We start from the raw sequence: 14,042 nt of genomic DNA on the forward strand, positions 1-14,042 counted from the left end.
CCTTATGAATATTCCTCACTTTAGCCTGGAATGACCTGGAACCACCCTCATAGACCCCTGTTGGTTCCGGACCACACTTTGGAAACCACAGAGCGGGGCTCGCTGCTGCTGCCACACCGCTCCCACACCGCGCTCGCACCGCCCGCGGAAATATTTCGGTGCGTCGGCGAACAGACGACACAACTTGTTTCGTTTTTTCCCTCTCTCCCTCTCTTTTACTACGGTGCCGTTTATTGACTTCACCCACACACACACACACAGACGCAGAGAGACAGTGGCTTTCAGTTTGCAGGCAGTGAGCGTGGAGTGGGAGGCAATAATTCCGGTCGCGTCGGTTCTGCTCCAGTGCGCGCTTCTCTCTCCCTCCTTACACACATCCTGGTTTTCCAACGCAATGACAGGCAAGGCGAACGCGTGAGCGGATCCCACAGGTGTGTTCACTGCCAACGGCTCTTGGAGACGGAGACACACACACACACACACACACCTGGAAATTACCATGTGACTCGGCACCTGGGCGTGGAGAAAAGTCCCCGATTATTGTAACCAGAGACTCTTTTGTTGAGGAGTTGCCACCGGTCGCCTTTCAACAGGAATTGACAAATCGGTCAACCAAGTAGCGCCGTGTTTTTCTACGGAATAGTGCCTTTCTGAAAGCTCTCACAGGACGTGTGAGGAGAGTAAAATGTGAACTTGCTTGCGGACTTATTTCTTTTTTTATTTTTATTATTTCACCGGAGGGGAGTTCTCCAAAAAAGCTGGACTGTTGGCGTTTGTGCAACTACTCTGTTCGCTCCCTTTTTTTCCTCCAAGGTGAGTTCCGGGGAAGCTGGTGTATCCCGTCAAAGTAGGGTTGGGACTATTTGCATCACTGTTGAACCATATTGTCCATTTCAAACCGATGGTACACATGAGCACCAAGTTTTGATTTGCCTTTTACGCCCTATCGACACCGTACCCATCCTCTAATAACTGCTCTTTATATGTTACTGTCTTATTTATCGTTTTTTTTAATAGTGCTGTTCCAAAGTATTGCATTTCTGCAGCCACAGAATTATAATAATCATGAAGCGCTTCGGGAAGGCTGTGTAGCGTTCTTTAAAGAAAGAAATAATATCTACAGCGGTGTTATTGTCCAGGAATTATGAAACGTGTCAGTGAAACGGTTCATGCCAAAGTTGTTCCACTGTTAAACTCAACAGCTGTGTGTTTGGAGAAAGAAAAGAAAGAAAAAAAGCCTCTGTAGACATGCTCTTCCGTAAACCCATGCTTTTCATCTCAGGATCACAGCATCTGCCCAGTCACCTCACAAGGAGCCTCTGTCCCCACACACAGGCAATTTCAGAGAGAAGTGGGCATGTGAACTGTGTTCCTCACCTCTGGACAGTAAGGCTGTACATCAACAGCTGAGAGGACAGAAGTAGGGAGAATTGGCTCTTGTTTGTTTTTTCTTTTTCCTTTTTTTTCTCCTCTCCTCTCTTTCTTGTCTTCCTTGTGGAGAACAAGGAGACAGAAGCACTATTCATGTCCCTGTGAATCCCTGTGTCTCTCAGTCCCTTGCGCGGCCCTCAACTAAACCACTGTACTTCCTTGTTTTCTTTCTAAATTGTCCTTTTATGTGCAGCCCCTGCCATCTTACGCCCCTTGTGCACAGACCTACTGTACACAGGATGCTCCATCTCCTGGGGATTATTCCTATTAAATGGCATTATACAAGCAGTCTCATAGTGGGAATGGATTAGTGCAAGCGGGGGGCACGTGGAGGCAGGGAAGGCGGTTGCCGGTGGTAGTGGTGGTGGCTGGAAGGGGGTTAGACCGGAGGGTCAGTGCTCCAGTCTCCTGACTGAGAAGGGATGGTTTTCCAATAGATGCCATCTGCTCACATGGACACACACAAGCAATTGAAAACCAAGCTGCTTCCTTGTCTTTTCCCTTTTTTTCACCATCTCTCTCTCTCTCTTTCTCTTTCTCTTTCTTTCTCTCTATTTCTCTCTCTCTGTCCCACAGTGCTTCATTCAGGGTTTATCTCTTCCACTCTGAATAAATAGAGACACCTTATCTGCGCAGAGGAGAGTGGTGATAAATGTTTCCTCCTGCTTCCCGCAAGGGTGGAAAAGACAAGCGTACCACACTTCTTCATCATAGATGCTCTTTTCAGGGCAAGTGAATAGGAGACATTTCTCATTCAGGTCATGTTAGTGTTTTAGGATTCTGCAAAACAATCCTGAAAGTCAGATGCAAGCTCATACCCTGTAATACAAGGGAAATAGATAAAATAACAAACAAAGCAGGCATTTCCATGAGTCCCTCCTTTTTTTTGGTTACAGGCCGCTGGCTCTGGAAATGAAACTTTGTGGTAAGAGTCACTCACAGTATTTTTGGATCCAGTAAAATAGCCTCTGACCAACTGAGAAACGGAGGTAGTGAGCACTCAGCTGTTAAGCTCCTACATGTTTTGGGTGAGCTAAAGTTCATCCTGTCCTTTTCAGTGTTACAGTTTTCTCAGATAGTTTAAACCATGTCGTCTCCTGGAAGCACACACTGCATTTCAGAGAGGGTTGCAATATTTTTGAGGTCAGACGAATTTGAACCCATCCCCGGTCTCTTTTGTTTCCTTTGCACTGGATTACTGACTTCTGTCATTTTCATTTTGAAAATAAAACCATAATCCTCGTAAGCAACAAGCAATCCCATGCCTCATGTCTGCAACCTACAAACAGAAAAACAGCACACAAAAAAAATAAAACAGATGCATGAAAATCGTATATACCATTTGTTCATTGCAAGTGGCCCATTTTAAATTACTAGTTAATCCTCTAGTTAATACTCCTTTTTTCTTGTCCCTACTAAAGACAGGATGTAATCTATATCATTGTCATATTGAAATATCTGTTTGACCTACTTTCACTTTAAAAAGCTGACCGTTTGACCAATATTTCCCATCTGTAGAATGGACTTAATGGACGGTCCTAAAATATGTGTGGCGCACCTGAGAAAGACCCATATGCATTACCTTGCTGGCTTGCTTGCTCCCCTGGCTTATCTAAAGTACACATAGACTTCAGGGGCGTGTGGGCAGATGCGTGAAGGGCGTGTCTGCTTGGTAATAGACTGCTGAAAAATCTGGGGAATAGCGATTTCCTTCAGATGGAAGATAGACTAGTCTTTTCATGTCTGAGGATTATCCTGTGATGAAGGGACGTCACGCCGAGCTGGATTTCTGATCTTATCTCCACCAGGTTTTTACATCTGCCACCCTTGCCCTTGGACTTCATAGCCTTGTCCTAAACTGTCCCCCTCAGCAGCATTCCTTTCTTTACCCCGCCCTCTTGCTCCAATGTGGCGTTGTTTGTACTCCACACACTAAACGCATCCCACTCAACACCTCCCCGTTCAATGTGCTTGAGATCAGAGATAACAAAGCTGATATATGACAGACCTACGAAGTGTGATCCTGCTAATTCTCATGCTTACTCCCCCAGCAGCAGGGTATGACGATGCGCTCTGTGGCACAAGATAGCAGCCTGGCGGTGCTTTGAATCCCCCGACCACCTCCGGCAGTGTTAAGTTCTCTGCAATCCAGAGCTTAACCTGGTTTGTCTGCAGGCTTCCAAGCCAAGCACTTCAGCCCCAGATATTATGGTCAAGTTTAGCTCAGCAGGGTGTACTTTTACCTCTAAAACAACCTTGACACTTTCTCAACCCACACTGTCTTTCATCTCATGTCCATGGCTGACCACACCATGCACTCAACCCGTCGTGGCTTACTTCCATCTCCACGCTGCTGACAACTCTTGCCGATTTTTCCCACTGCTGCCCACACTGCTTTTCTTCTGCCCTTACACCTACCTTTAACCACTGTGACTTTTCCCTACACTCCCAGTGCTTGGAGCTTGAGTAAGAGGAACATAATGAATATTGTAAACATGCTCAAACTCCTGAAACGGATAAATGATTCACATGGAGAGGGAGCTGCGTTAATTGCCCTGTTGAGAGGTTGTGGGCAGGATGTTCTACACCAGAACTGAGACATCCTAATGTTTAAAAAAAAAAAAAAAACTATAGCGCAGCGAGGGAGATGGTTGACATGATGTGATAAGAGGTTTAGAGCGGTAGGCGGCCATTTGAAAAAAGTTAGCCCAGAGGAAGACATTATCTTCATTGCTGTTCAAAAGGCATTTCTGGGTGGTGTTGGCTGTCAGCAGCCTTGAGGTTGCATATCTGAGGATTGAACGGCAGTGATGGATACACAATACAGACATTTGCCTCAGTCTCCCTCCCTTCACCCACTTCCCCATGGCAGCTGAACTGACAGGCTGACACAGACACATAGTATTGCAGAGGCTTGTGATGCTACCTGCTCACTGGAGCCATGTCAACAAGCTCACCTACTCAGGCCACTGGCAAAAGTTCACACCCAACCAGGCATTTTAGCCTGACACCACAGAAGCAGGTATCTGAGAGCTTATCAGCAACGACGAGAGTGAGGGGGTCACCTTGATTCCTGTCCTGGGAAATCTTGATCAGATGCTTTCTTCTCAAGGCTTGTATTGGCAGGAGAAAAGAGAGCAGGAAGCTAATTTATTTTTTGCTGTGGTAATTGAGTCTGGCACGTATTACTATCAAAATGCTATCCATTTAAACACTTCAGAGGGAAGTTGGTCGTGCCTGCTTCAATCAGTGCAATGTGACGGGCGATGTTTAGGCCAGCTCCCTTGCTTTATGATGAAAAGACAACTCACAGATCTCTCAGACTTCGACATATCTAAGATGAGTCGACGCTTCACTTCTGTGCAAATTGAGGGTGCCTGCAAAGGATTTGGCAGCTTGCTGATATATCTTTCTCAGAGTGATTTGGATTTGAAATGGACTTGCGCTTACAGTAGCTGAGAAATAATGGAAACTGTGTAGAGCCACTTATTCCACCTGTAATGCATTTCCGCTTTTTGTTATGAGAGTTGTTCCATGTTGAGTGCCATTTAATCCTAACTAAGGCACCAGAGGGTGCAATACATTTTTATCCATGAGTCATTTCACAGTTAATCCTCAAACTGACCAATTTAGTCCTGCCAAGATCATTTTTAATTATCACCTCTGCTTTACAGCTAATATGACGTCCAGCTGGTCCATGTTAATGTGGTAGTTGCTGTCAAGAATTGGCTCTGTTCTTCTTTTATTTTTTTGCATGCACACTGGGCGATTAATTATGAAGTACTAAATGTGATCCGCAGCCAGGACTGGTGGGTGACAGATGCATGAAGGGTCAGCGCATTGGCGGCAGCTGGAGATGAAGGTCATACCAACCTGAGAGAGCAAAGGGGGAAGATAATGTGGCAAACAGAGGAAAACATAGATGGTCTGTGCAAGTGTAACTTTATGAAAGAGATGAATGATCCTCATGGATCTAGAAAGTAACTCACTTACAGAGACCCAGAACAACCATATAAATGAATGGTGCTTAAAAAAACACATATGCTTCATTATATCTCAACCAGACATGCTCCATTTGTTGGCATGAACAACTAATTGGGAAAATATTCAAATCGAAATGTTTACCACTGGAATTCCTATATTGCAAGCAGTGGCTGCTTATTTATATACTACATTTATACATTTTGACTTACACCGATCAGCCATAAAATTTTTGACCACCTAGGCACCCTGGTGTGTGTTAAGCAGCCCCATACACAAAACAAACTGTCATACACTGTGTGTTCTGACACCTTTCTATTAATTACATTTTTCAGCAATGTGAGCTCCAGCAGCTCGTCTGTTGGGCGGCCAAGGCTAATTGATGCATGTGGGGAGCGATGGCTGGCCCGTGTCGTTCTTGGTCCACTTTTGATAGGTACTGACCACTGCAGAGCGGGAACACCCCACAAGAGCTGCAGTTCTGGAGATGCCTGACCCAGCCGTCTAGCCATCACAGTTTAGCCCTTGGCAAAGTTGCTCAAATCCTCACGCTACCCATTTTTCCTGCTTCTAACACATCAGCTTGAGAACAAAATGTGGATGTCAGTGGTCATAATGTTATGGCTGATCAGTGTATTTAAAACATGAAAATTCTTCCTGCCATTTGAGTGTTCAAGTCCTTGACTTACAATTTTAAGTGGAATGAAATCTTGAATCCTATGAAAACATAACGGTTGTGTGTGCACTTGAATTTGACCATTAAAATTTAAACAAACATAACTGCATGTAATAACGTTTAAAAATAGTAACATAAAATCTTTAGGCAGAATGTGCTTTAAAATAGCCACATTAGATGTTGAGGAAACATATGCTGCCCTTATTATCTCTGGCATCTGCTGAAATCTGCTGGCAGCTGGAAGTGGACATGGGGATGGCAGCACTGCTGGAGGTTGGGTGTCTGTCTCTTGGTTGTCTGTTTCAATCAGTATTATATGTCAGGCAAGTTTTTGAGATGGAAAGATGAGATGTTCTTCACATATACCTGGGCTTGTTGGTGTGAAGCTTAAAGGATTATTTTTATTACTCAATTGCTGTTTGTCATTATGCAAAATAAAATCTAATACTTTATGCTAATTACTTAAATGTTTCTCATTCTTCTGTACATTACACAAACACAGGCGGTTTGTCGATACCTCTTCTATACCTCTTCTACGCTGTCCAGGCCTAAATTCACAATCTTTATGATCAAGCGGAGATAATATAGTATATAGGAAAGGCTGACTGCCTTTATTACAGATCATTAAGAAATGATATTATGAAAATGAAATCATTTTTGTCAGTAATAGTATCATGTCCATGTCTCTGTTAAATGAGGTGGGTATCGTGGCCTTTCAGTATCCTATGATCCAAGAGGGACCTATTAAAATCTGTTCATACAGCAGTTGTTAAAGTTACTGAGAATCTCGTTGAATGCCACTGGCTCTGTTGCTTCTCATCTGTAAACTGACAGACCATTTTACTGTGGCAGTAGTCTCGGCAGCGGTAATAATACTGCCAAAGATACTGCCTCAACCTTAGAGACTGACATTTTGCAGTGACCACTGGGCGCTAAAAGTTGTGATTGCTAATGTATGAGGTGGGAAAGGTAACAGTAATGTTTTTTAAGATAAGTTGAGGTTTTGTATTGGTCCCCGTGGGAAAATCAGTGCAGCAGCAGAAGGATTCAGTAAGGACAAAGATGTGTAAAAAATGAGCACAAAAACAAATAAAATCTGCAATAAAACAGCAGCAGTAGGCATAAATGGCAAATATGTAATAAAACAGTGAAAATAATGCAGACTGGAGGTAAGCTTTGTCACATTGTGTTGCATTACTTTTTGGAGAGCAAGCTCATTTAGGGCATTAGTATGAGTCAGGCCTTTTACCTTGGCATTAACCTTGTTGAGTTGGGGCATTCTGGTGGGCTAAAGGCAAAGGTAGAAGTGTGCAAAACTCTGGCTTGGTTGTGATCTACAGGAATGTTAACTATGCCTGATCAGCCAACCGTGACCCTTGTGCTGGAGCAGCATGGCAGTACCCACTGTCCTAGAACTTTATAACTTCCTGTTTATGTTAATGTGTCCATGTCTTAACATACTTTCTAGTTCCCCTTATCAGCCTCTCTTTATTCATTCTCTAGTGCTCCATAACTTTTTTTCTGTTGAAGCTTTTTTCCCCCAACTTTTATTCTTTGTCTTTCTTACTCAGTGTGTCTGTAGTCTACGTGGATATTAATCCTGGTGCCTCAAATCTGCCTGAGGCTCGGAGCTGTCTTCTGAAATGCAGATCTGTGGAGGTGTCATCATAGCTCTATGTCTTGGGTGTCTGCGCTTGCCCCCCAGCCTCACTCTCCTATTCACGCAGTCGTGATGACATGCATTATTCCTCACTGACTCATCTGGGCAGCCTCAAAGCTGCCCAGTTTTGGTTTCCTCTCTTAACTTTTTCAGCAAAAAAAAGAAGTCGTTATGATATTTTATGCTGGTGTCTGCAAATCACGTAGACATGGTATCTGCATTTTTCTGCCTTCTCCCTTCTCTTCCCTGTACAGTTGGTCAGACATGTGATGGTCATGCAGATAACTTGCGCTTCTTGTGTGGTTTATTTTTGTCCTGTGACACTCTGCTTCCCAGTATTCCCCTTTTCACAGATCTGTGTTTACACACTGGGTTTTCAGCCTCTAACTAAAGCAAATGATAGGCCTAGGAGAAATGACATCAGAGTCGCAGCCACATGCCCCTGTAAGAATGCCTAAATATTTACAGGCCCTCATAACACATGCTAGCCTACCACTCAGCCTCCCATTTGTTCGGCCTGTAAGTTTTTAAACTCAGCCCTGTGGTTGCTTCCTTCTGCTGTAGCTACGTCTATTCTACGTCCTGTCTGGGCTGATCCCACGTCATTGATCCCTCTGTGAAGCTGGGCTCTTTAATTACAGTCATTAGCCACAGTAGATCTGCTGCTGGGGTTGGAGAACCTTATTACCAAGACCTTGTCTCTTTGCTCCCCACACAGCAAACCGCCTAATGCTGCTTGCTAGTGCGTTCTCTGAAAACAAGCTGCAGTTACAATGTTTACAGAAAAAATGCTGCCAAATTGGATCCCCAAATCACAAGTCTCACCAGGAGACATTTTCCCCTTCTACTTTCATCCTCTTTCAATTGGATATGGAGGAAAAGTGTGCTGCATTCCAGTAACAGATTGAAGCAAAGTGAGGTGTAAGAGGCCATGTCTGTGTGCTGTTGTTTGTTTATTGGTGGACTGGTGCCGACTGGTGGCATGACCAGGCCAGAGTAGCCATTTATCCACCACTCCAGACCTCCATTAAGATCTCTCTGTAGTCCTCTCTGTTGAGATCTACAGTGCACCTCTACTGACATGTCAGTAGTCCTCTGCCGCCTCTTCTTCTTCCTCCTCCTCCTCCTCCCTTAGCCAGTGTTTTTATTTTTACCCAGGTTCTATTCTGTTTCACTTCCCTTCCCTGTTTTGGTCTGCCGTCAGGATGTCATCACACATTCCACAGTGTTTAATTTGTCATATGGAGTTGGTCGCCTTTTGGGTTACGGAAAAAAGTCACATCTCGTTCACACTGGGTTCTTACGAGTCTCTCCACCTTCTGACTTGAAAACAAAACATTGTCCCCTTTGAGCAGCGTGCTATAACCACACATCTGTTCTGCACATACAATATAAAAAACTAATCCTAATTACTAAAGATCAGCGAGATGATTAAATATGGTGTAATTCCATATTGAATGTGTCTGAATGGGAAATCTGATTAGTCCAGATTAAAGTGGCTTGGTATTACAGCTCTGTAGTAGGTTGTTGTGGTAGTTGTGATGCACAGGATCTTTTGTTAGGCCTGACCTTACCAACCTAGTCATAGTGCCCATGAAATATTGATATTTGTATTGTGGTTCCACAGCATATGACTGTAAAGCTCTGACTGTTTATCTTCTCAGTAAGGTAAGTAAAGTAAGTCCTTACTATATAAAGTTCAGGAAAAGCAATAGCAGCATGACATGGTTGCGGGCTGATTTATTTATTTATTTTTTTGAAGAACTAGGTTAAACCTCGGAAAAACTGATGCTGTGCAAACGTTCTGTCACGCTGTCCAGTTCCTCATGCTGTACATCACGATTGAGGAAGTGTTGAAATGTTTCTGGGTTAAAGTAGGCTTTTAGGTGCCACGGCCTCATGAGAGAATACAGTCCCACCTTTGTCTAATGGCATGCACCTCTCGTTGGCTGATGTTGATGTTGGTAACGAGCTAAGCGAGGTCCTGTATTTCAGTGCATTATTAGCAGCAGCAGGCCACCCGAGGAGCTCAGACAAATAAAAATCCCATTTCCTCTCTTTCCATTGGTGGCATTAAGAGCTAAGGATTGTGCTGTTGCCTGAGTGCCAAGGAAAAAGCCACTCAGTGTGCGAGCAGTTAAAGCTCTCTCAGTGCAGCAAGGGTGAAGCCTTCCTTCTGTATGCATCACCCCAGCCAGCTTGATCGATTCACTGTTTGCTCCGTCTTGTCTAAGTTCGAGCTCACACTGCCTACTCCGCCCAGTGAAAATAATTCAGACTTCGACCAGCGCAGCCTGCTTCCCTTAGGCTTCTCCAGCACCCATGCACACACAAATGTATACATGAACAGTGAGTCCGCACACAGTCTGTTTTTCAGCCTAAGGGAGCTGGACAGCCCATGCATGGATCCATGAATTCCTCATAACACAATCTGTTGGCTGATCAATAATTCAATTCTATCTGTGAGCAAGCATGTCTGGATCCAATCTCACCTGCACCTCCCTCGGCCTTCCCTTAACGAGGTGGGTGTTGTGTCCTTGAGCTGGGCTCAAGCTTATGTCTGTGTGGTTCCGTTTGTCCTTGTGTGTGCTGATTAGTTGGCCTTACTTAGTTCTCAGTCAGTGCTTGCTGTAGTCCATCATTGTGTATCCACTTCCCCTGTGCATGTGTGTACACGCATGAGAGCCCTTGGCCAGTGTTCATTATTTCAACTGTGTACATCTCTCGTGTCATTGTGTCCACAGCAGCGCATGTGGATGTGAAAGTGTAAGTCTACAGTTGGCAAAGTTGCTGTGTGTGTGTCTGCGTGTGTGTGTTTTTTGAGCTTATGCATGATCTCTCTCCCTCCAGGCGGCTAGACGAATCAAAGGCATGGATCTCATTAAAAGGTATAGAGCCTGTGGAGAGGTCAGCGGCTAAGTTCTCTGATTAGTGAGCTCCGGCAGGCTGCCTGTGTGCTGTGCTTCAGTGACGGTGGTGGGTTCCCCTCATCGACATGCCTCTCATCCCTTTCCATCCAACACCTGGGGGGTAGTGTGCCCAACACTCTTTCTCACCGCAGGCCTCAGCCCCGTCTAACGCGGTCAAGGACAACCCACGGGGGCACGGATTTTAACCCCAGTCTGGTCCAATCGTCTGGCCCTCTGTATTTCCCCTACTTTCTATCTCAGTCTAATGGGCTGCCTACTTCCAGTGCTGTTTTTATCCCTCTTTGAGTGTTTTATCAAAGGCCACATTCGTTTCCATCCCAGTGACAGCCTCTCTCGCTGCATATCAAGCTGCACCAACAGCCCGACAAGCCGCTTTCTGGGTCGTTAGTAACTCGTTCCAGGGCCTGAACTCCTATCAAAGCCAGCGACCATGAACCAGGGATGACTTTCAGCCAAGGGCAAAGTGTATGCGTGTGACTGTGAGTTAGAGCGACAGGACACTTCTGAAGGTTGTGTGACTTTGGACAGTTTCTCCATTTTCTCTGAATGGTCTTTCTCTTTACTCACGCTGTCTCGTCCCCTGTGTGCCTCTCAGTTTAATGCCCTTCCAGATAAAACAACGGCAGTAAACTTCCTCTTTGTTTCTCTCTCTCCTTTTCTTGCTGATAACCACGCTATCTAAAAGTAGGCCCTGGCAGCACTCCCTGTCTATTCACCCCCCCACTCCACCCCACCCCACTCCACCCCACTCCACCCCTCACCTTCCTCTCTCCCACTATGTTAGGTTGCATTGTATGTAATCTGTAGATGGAGAGGTGGTGGGGGGGGGTGTTTTCTTTATTTTTTTATTTTCCTTTTCTTTTCCGGACCCCGCCAGAGGAGGAGACGGCGGGAGCGATTGCTGGTGGAGGGGACTGGCGCGTATCTGCTGACTGTCACTTCCATTTAATGTGCTGTCCTGAACTGCCTCCCCTATATGCCCAGGCCTGGCTCTCAGTAAGCCAAGGTCCCCTTTTGTTCATTGTCCAACCTTTCTAATCCACAAACCCTTCAGTCCATAGTTGTGCTGTAGTAATTTTAGGGCACTTTTTTCTGTAAACTTTTCCTACATGAGGATTTAGATCATTTTTTTTAAAGGCTTATTTTTCTTGCTATACAGAGTTTGTCAGAGTTTAGGGTTTTTATATGTTGGTATAAGGTTTTGGCATCAATTTCCCCCGAGAGCAGAGAGGGATGAAATCGCAATAGTCCACACGCTGCTTCATAGCTTCCACTGGCTCTCTCCATTCCCGGTCTCCATCCCTCTCAGGCTCAATCAATTAATAAAGCTTGACATTTATTGGAGAAAAACAAATAAAAGTGCTTGGTTTGGGGATTGTCTCGTATGCAAACCTCTCTCCCATTTTTGTGTTTGTTTACATATCATTGAACGTCCTGATCCCCGGACAACACCACGCTGCCAACAACATAGGCCTCAAAGGAATTTAGTTTAACGCTGTGCAAGTGCCTTTTCTAAAGGGCAGTGCTGCGCCTCTGGTTGTCGAAGTCTGTTTAGCAGAATAATCAGCGCTTTAATTAACAAAAGTCAGTTCAGAATATCAATTATAGTTTTCCTTTATCTGCAGTCATGTCACACCAAGAAACAATTATGACTGATTGTGTGTTTCTATTGTCTCTTGCTGGTGATAATTAGCTACTTTTTGCTTATAAATCACACTTCCTTTTCCATAAATAACGTCCCTTCCTGCCCCTCCGCTCTCATTTGCGATTTTCTTTTTCTTTTTTTGTATTAATGAGTGGCCTTAAGCGCAAATCATGAGTTTGCGAGTCAGTCATTGAGTGTGTTCTATGGAAGAGAGAGGGCAGTGTGTTTTCATTCAGAGAGCCCTAGGGGCCAGCTAGCATTTTCTCTGTCTCATCGCAGTCCAGACACGCTCCTCATTCTGGTATGACAAACATCTCCACAGCGCTTGCTCAAACTAGAACTGAGCCTTGATGGCACACAGTCACCTCCACACACACTCACTTCATTCAGTCACACTTTCATACACATTCACAGTCTAACTCTTTTCCGTGCCTTCTGTTTATCTTTCCCTCATTGTCAAATACACACAAACACTCGGCTCTCCTGCAAGTCCTCGAAATACCAGGCTCTGGGGTTCCTCTTCTTTGCCGCCTGGGGTAATGACATGGTTGTGGCCCTCACTGCGGTCGCTGTGAAACAACAGATCTCCTTCACAACCGCACCTTTTTGTCTGTTTTTGTAGGGGTGATGGAGTGTGTGTTGTCATCTGGAGGTGTGCCATCAGCCCACAGTCGCACTATCATCACCCTTAGTCTTCCATAGCAGACAATGAACGATGTTTTGTTTCACCTCATCTCTTTTCTATTTCATCCCTTATTTCTCTCTTGTCTGACTGAAGCAGTCCTCTTGTTTTCACTTCTTCCCCTTGTTTGGAAATAATTTGTCATGCTTGATTGTCACAGAGACATGACCAGGGTTTGGTTCTCTTCCAGTTACCGCAGAGTTGTTTGCATTTGCCGGTTGGCCCGTCCGGCGTTGGGTAAAGGGTGCAGTGGAGCCAATTATAGCAATGGGTTTTGTGCGCAGTAAGCGTAGCGTGGCGGGAGTGGGTGTGATGGGTTTTTAATGGGACTGAGACACAGTCACAGATGTAAAGGCTTGTTGTTTTTGGTGATTGCAATGGTCAGTGTGTGATAGGTTGGCCAGCGGAGCACAGTCCACTTGAATCTGTGACTGATTGTCAAGATCAAGCACCACTCACAGCCAAATGGTTTCCCACCAGTATTTTAAATCACTTTTTTGTTCCACAGATTTATAATTGAAATGAGAGTCACATTTCCACGTTGTTTTTTTTGTTGTTACAAAAAACGAAACACAATAAAAGGCCTGTGCTGTTGGGGTTAAGTGCCTGTGCCTCCATCTGTTAGTCACTTTGCTCACAAGCTTTGTTTGGTAGTTTAATCCAAACACTGAGTGGAAAAAGAGAATTAAATAACCCTGAGTTTTCATTTCCCACAATCATAATTGATGCACTAGTTGTTTCCTTACAGTGGGGGTTGAAAGCAAAGATTCATCCTCTAAAAAGTATTCTTAGGATATTATCTCCTGAGTAATGAAAGTGTCCCTTCTTCCCTGTCTTCAGGACCAGTGTGTGATCCTGCGTCTGGCTATGGGCTTTACGGTAAATGATATGGCTAGGGCCATTAGCGAGATCTTTGTCTGTTCATACTGCTGGCTCTTCCTGATAGCTAAAGTGTTTTCTGCTTATTAACCATACTGTCATATGCGCTTTTGTAAGGATGCACATTAATCTAAATGCAAGCCAGTACATTAAAATTC

At 44.6% G+C, this 14,042-nt stretch overlaps 1 protein-coding gene across 1 annotated transcript in view; it reads left to right on the forward strand.

The window, feature by feature from the left end:
* The first annotated feature begins 36 nt into the window (after positions 1-36).
* The window catches only part of plxnb2b (plexin b2b), a 117,734-nt gene continuing 103,728 nt past the window's right edge, over positions 37-14,042 (forward strand). Inside the window, exon 1 of the mRNA XM_035664952.1 lies at positions 37-813. The gene's annotated coding sequence lies outside the window, so the exon portion shown is untranslated. The remainder of the gene's footprint in view (positions 814-14,042) is intronic.

Source organism: Morone saxatilis, unplaced genomic scaffold, assembly GCF_004916995.1.
Source record: "Morone saxatilis isolate NCDOM2014 unplaced genomic scaffold, NCSU_SB_2.0 Contig2, whole genome shotgun sequence".
In the NCBI taxonomy this organism is placed as follows: Eukaryota; Metazoa; Chordata; class Actinopteri; family Moronidae; genus Morone; species Morone saxatilis.